This window comes from Ips typographus, unplaced genomic scaffold, assembly GCF_016097725.1.
Source record: "Ips typographus isolate SLU unplaced genomic scaffold, UJ_Ityp_2.0 IpsContig33, whole genome shotgun sequence".
Lineage (NCBI taxonomy): Eukaryota > Metazoa > Arthropoda > Insecta > Coleoptera > Curculionidae > Ips > Ips typographus.
The window spans coordinates 502,898-509,185 of NW_028098572.1; the positions used below are offsets into that span (position 1 = coordinate 502,898).

Below are 6,288 nucleotides of genomic sequence, written 5' to 3' on the forward strand. Positions count from 1 at the left end.
TCCAATTAGAAAATGTCCTGGAGTTAAGGTTGCTAAATCATCTGGATCATTTGATAATGGACACAGAGGTCGAGAGTTAAGGCAAGCTTCTATTTGGTGAGTTAATGTCGTCATTTCTTCATACGTTAGTGGTGTGTCGCCAATTATTCGCTTTAAATGGAATTTCATAGACTTAACGCCAGCTTCCCACAGTCCTCCAAAATGAGGAGAAGCTGGGGGAATGAAGTGCCATTGGGTTCCACCTGCAACTAAGGTATCTTGGATCTCTGACTTCTGTATTGTATTGTAAATTTCGTCATGGAGTATCTTACTGGCTCCTATGAAGTTGGTGCCGTTGTCACTATAGAGATGCGCACATCGTCCTCGTCTGGAGGTAAATCGCCGGAATGCTGCCAGAAACATGTCTGATGACATATCACTGACTTCTATGTGAATTGCCTTTGTAGCAAGACAGACAAAGATCGAGATATATCCTTTATAAGATCTGTATCCTCTGCCTTTTGTAGTTTTGATCTGAATAGGTCCTGCGTAATCGACGCCGGAATGCAGAAATGGGTACGACGGTGACTTCTATTTGGTTCGTCGGGGTTACGATGGTCGATTTTAACCACGATGGAAGTCACCACAGAGGAGGTCAGAATATCAGTTGTTTTAATTTAAACTCGGCACTCGGCATTTTTTTGGTTTTGTTTTAAAATGATCAATTTTATTAAAAATGTTTTGTCCAAAGAAAATTGTTAGTGGTATCTTTAAATGGTTAACAGAAAAAGTACGATCAGAATGTGCACTCGATCTTTCCTTAAGTGCAATGCTGTGGGTTTCCTAAATTTTTGCAAGTAGAAACGATTTCACTTGAAAGTTGAATCGTTCCACTAACATTTTTGTTATAATCAGTAAGATTCTCCAAAATTGCAATAAATTTCTTGTCCTGTTTTTAACTGATGGGGTTTCCCAAGCGCTGCCAAATACGTGTTTTTCATTAAATCTAATTTTTTAAGAGTCGGTAATTTTGTGACATTATACGTTAATTTACGTATATGAATATTTTGGTACCGATGTGTAAGGTAAATAAATTCTTCGCAACTTTGCGTATAATTTTCATTACGTTTCTAAAGTTTGGTGCTAGATTACCATTCAATATAAAATGAATTTTTATACTGATTTTATGCTACAATATATAATAAATCTTCAGCTAACATCAGTTGAAACGCATTGACATTTCTTATATTCTCGTCGTAATATTATTTTTATTGTTTCAGATATTCTCCCGTTGAAACAAGAAGCATTAAAAAAGTCATCCAGGTGAATCTTGGAATTTGTATTTATTTTAATAATAAACTAAAGATTGGGGCGCGGGTTGTGTGTGGTTTTATTTGCTATTTCGATTTGGTGTTATGTCATATGCAGCATTGTTCTATCCACAATATCTGGCCGAATTATTTTCATTTAATGTCCGACTAAATGGTGAAGTATTAGAAAAATTATCATTCCTTTAAATGTCAATCTACGCATGGCGAACTGAGTAACTGTGCAGAAGTTGACATTGGGAGTGAACAAGGACCAACAATCAGTCATTCATATCTATCAAACGTACAATTTATTTTCCAACTGAGTAACATCCTACAGCAAATTAAACTATTTGTGTCTGCTCAGCTCCTATTTATATCGAAGAATCAATGCCAATAACGTGTGTTTTCTAAGAACTATCCAAATCGTTTGTTATTAGAACTTCAGTAAATAAAAACAATCAAGTTTTTTTTTTCACATGACTTGAGGCATGATCCGATATTGGTTGGGACTTTGAAACTCAAATGTGATGTATGTCAATTTAGGTTTGTCAGCATTCAGTCATGTCTGTCCAGTGTGAAATATTGACCCAGTAACCTGTAATAATTACATTTGTTACCTTTAACATTTCATCTGTAAATTATGTGTGCTTTAATAATTAGAAGCTTTTTTCAAAAGAGGTTAAGGATTGGTTAAGTAAGCAGTTACAATTGGCTGAACGGATATAAAGTCTTTGATATATTATAGTTAATTTTGACCGTGAAATATTATTGTCATTTATACTGACAGTTGGCATCAAACATTGCATTGCATCTTATAAATGACATGTTTCATTGTAAACATAGACATGATCCAAATACATCGATTTGCTCTATTATGAAAAATTGGTATAATTTCAATTAGTCGTAGAAAAAATAGGCTACAGAATTTGCATGAATTATATAAACTGCTTGTCAAAAAGATTGGGACGGCAACATTTTTGAGCGGCTGTTTCTTCAAATTGATTCACTCGATTTTATTAATTATTTGTCTGAGTATTACGAGGTATTTTCTTGCTCTTTCTGATGACCTAAATAATCTTTTTGAAAGTTGTCACGGATCCGAGTATACAGGGTGTGACTGAGGTGTAATCAAAAAATGAAAAATTCGGTCTAACGCCAATTCTCACAAACATAAATTTATGGTTCAAAGTAACCTTAATCGAGTTTAAAACGAGTTCTAAATGGGAAGTAACATACAGGATTAAAGGGAATTTGTTAGAATATTTTTATTTTATTTAATAATTAGGATTGTTGCGCAATGGGCAGTGATTGAATTGAATAACACAACACAACTTTATAATAATACTTTTTTATAAAAAACTTTTTACTAAAACATCACATCATACTTTTATTTTCCGACTACTGACATCTTCACTGTCATCTGTCCACTGGCAAAACGACTTATCATATACTAAACAATAATTTCATTGTTCACGTTAAGATCGGTGTTTACCGAATGATGCGGCATTAATGGGGCTGTTCCTAGATTTGGGAACGCCATCTGTACTTTCTAACTCAGAGAGTTGAGTACAGATGTTGCACAACCCTCTCATTTCTGGCATCCAGTTGACTATACTGGAATGAAGGTTTTGTTCTTTGGTAATCAAGCCCTATAGTCTCTCTGATGAGAAACCGGTCAGAGGATTGGGATTGATGAACAAAAAACAAAACCTCACCATTTTCACTACTTTAGGGTGTTTCGCAAATCTCTCTATTAATTGTTGAATTGTGTGCTCTAGAAATGGGGTGAATAAATGTATTCTGTAGTACGTGCATATATCCGAAGAAGGAGTGTTAAAGCGATTTATTTGTCTTCCCACGATACGTGGCATTTGCAGTATACCACCATTTTCTTCGAGTATCACCTTTGCGTCTTCATACAGATGAAGGAAAAGTACTCTTTATTTTAGGGAAAGTCAACTTTATTTCTCAAAAGTTGCAAAGCATTTGTCGCGCCATCTCAAGAAAACACCGCTTCCTGAAGCCACGTACGTAAGGTGATCCTGGTAATCACTGTCCGGTCTTTGATGAGTGGGCACAATAAAACAACCCGTTTCAAAAAGAACACTGGTTTAATAACAAGAGTCCTTAAAAAATACTCGGAAAACCCCAAAAGCGTGTTACATTCCCCTTTCTTGGTTATATCAACAACAACTCTCCTCTTTTCTTAACCTCTCTCTCTCTTTTGCGCCCGATACACACGCCGTCAACTAATCGACGCGCCGCCTACCGTATGAAAAATGAACTGATAGCTGCCACAAACAACGATCTATTCTTTTTAAACAATAATTTGCTGGCTCCGACAGCATTAATAACATCATCCACGTGGCTGAATGCTGTTATGAGGTCGATGTTAACTGCTTGTAGTTGTTTTGATAGCGACAATGTATAGCTCATGACTTTTTGGAGAAACACTAGGCACATAACAAAATTCGAAGATCGAAGTGTGTTGAGCATTTGGACAGCTTTCTGCGATGTTTCTTTATTGTGGCTAGATTGGAGTTCTTCGAGAGCATTCACAATCGCTGGATAAATTTCCTTAAATCTCAGAACAGCTTTATGCTTTGGAACCCACCGTGTTTCACACATTGCAAGCAGGCTTTTTTGATGATCAGCCGGTAATAGCTCCCGAATTTTACCTTTCAAAGCGGCAGTGCGTTGAGCAGAATATCTAAAGTGGGAACCAACAGACTGTACGATCCCAACGCAATTTCTCACATCTGCCTGTGAACAAGAGTCAGCAATAGCAAGATAGAGAGAGTGCACTACAATGAACAGGGTGATTGATTGAATGTTGACCATCCCCTTAACTTCCTTAATTTTGACTTTAGAAAAAAACGTTAAATACCAAACTAGTAAATATTTAGGTCTACTTTACTCTTAGATAAACTGTTTTTATACAAGTGTCCAAATTACTCAAATTTGGGACACCTTGTATAATAACTGTTTATCTAAGAGTAAAGTATACTTAAATATCTGCAACTAAGTTGCTACTAGTTTTTTTACTAAAATTAAAAATAAGGAAGTTAAGGGGGTGGTCAAAATTCAATCAATCAAGGACGCTGCTGCGGAAACAGTTGAATATCAATACAAACATTTTCCATCAATTAGGTCTAGAATTTGACGTAGAATTCCAATATTGGATAAAAAGTTGGCCATTGTATTTAAAAAAACATAAGTTTGGTTCGTTACTCAAATATGGGACACCGTGTAATAATTGTTCATTTTAAAGTCAGGTAGACTTAAATATCTACTAGTTTTGTATTTAGTTAGAATTTCAAAAATGAAATTTAGGTTTTTAAAAAAAATATATTTTGCCAAGAAGCGAATACAATGGATGGTACTAAAGAACTAACTATTATCATGCTTAATCTATATTTAATACATCTGCATTTGCTGAGTTTGCACGGGAATATAAAATAGGCGAATAGCATGGGAACTTAACTAACTAAGCAGAATTATCATTATCGTGGGAATGTAACTATTTAACATTCTTTGCTAAAATAAAAATTAAGGTAGTTAAAGGGGTGGTCAAAATTCAACCAATCACCCTGTACATAAAGAGCTAAAGCACATTCTTGACGAATATATGCCTGGACACCGTGCAAATATATGAGAACATTCAAGACCATGCTTTTTCAGAGCTGTAATTATGAGATTTGCAAGACCGGATCCTGTCACGTCAACAGTTGGAATGTACTCGAGGAACTTTATGATGTTTAACATCTTTTGATATATGTATATATCGCAAGCACAGCGAGACTTGTTCCATATGCGCAATGTCAGTCGTCTTTTCAGCGAGAATAGCAAACAATTTTGCTTCCTTTGCTTCACCTATTATCTTATGTTGAATAATTTCACGGCAAATGTCTATTATTTCATTTTGGATCTGAGGTCTTGTGTAACGGGCATTCTTTTGAGATGTGGCCAAATGCTCAGAAAGATCTGTTTCCCCAGATTCGGCTGCGTATCTCAACAGTGCTCTCTTTATTAATTATTAACTAATTACCATCATTCTGAAGTGGTTGTTCAGACTCTGGTGGAATGTTGATTTGCCCCGAATCAGTTTTACCTCTAAAGGGTATGCCGTGTTTGCCGAAAAAACATATTGCTTTTACGATAGGGATTAGTTTCTTTCGATTTTCCTGTTGCTGTCTCTTTCTCTCAGAAGACAATTTCTCGTCGATTGAAATAGCCTGAGATGACATTACTTTAAGGAAGTTATCTGCCAGTTCCGAATTTCGTTTGTGGTATTCTGATTTTGCAGGAGTTTCAAATATTTCTAATACATTTTTCCACTTCCAAAAAGGCACGGTTACAAGCTGACCAACCCGCTGATGGTCCCCTTTACCTTCGTCCAGGGAACGTCTTATTACGACGCAAATTCTGCAGAACGCTCCACTTTTATATTCATAATATGACAACCAGGAAAATCTTACCATCCATTTCCTTTGAAACCGGAAATTTCGTTTTTTAGAAACGGGAAAACTATAATTGCATCGTTTCCGTCAATATCGTCGACGTTTTAGTTAGAGATAAAAGTGTTATAAAATTCTTGTTCTGCTTCCCGTATTAAATGGAAAGTTGATTGAATGTCTTTTAATTTTGGTGCGGAAATGGCCTTTCCTTCTGGCCAAAGTACTTCTAATTCCTCTGACATTTTTTGTTAGCGCTTTTGCTTTTGTCTCAGATTGAGATCCATTTCGACAAATTCTTCAGATGTATGTGACGTTTTAAAAAAGAGTCTATATTGTAACATAAAGATTACACTAGGTGCCGTTACCCTAAGTTGCCCCGGTCTCCCCCAGTACAATGTTTGTGTCAGCAGTATTGGCGAATTGGGGTCATGATGTGAGTATAAATACTGCACCAAATGCACGTACAGATTACCGAACTCTGGGGTCTTCCCCAGAGGGAAGTCACTGACTGATCTCTGGGTTAGTCTGGGTACGCCTATTGT

The 6,288-nt window shown here is 36.1% G+C and overlaps 1 pseudogene; it reads right to left on the bottom strand.

The window, feature by feature from the left end:
- Nucleotides 1–3,264: 3,264 nt before the first annotated feature.
- LOC145739554 (zinc finger MYM-type protein 1-like) lies at nt 3,265–5,784 on the bottom strand (annotated as a pseudogene).
- Nucleotides 5,785–6,288: the final 504 nt, after the last annotated feature.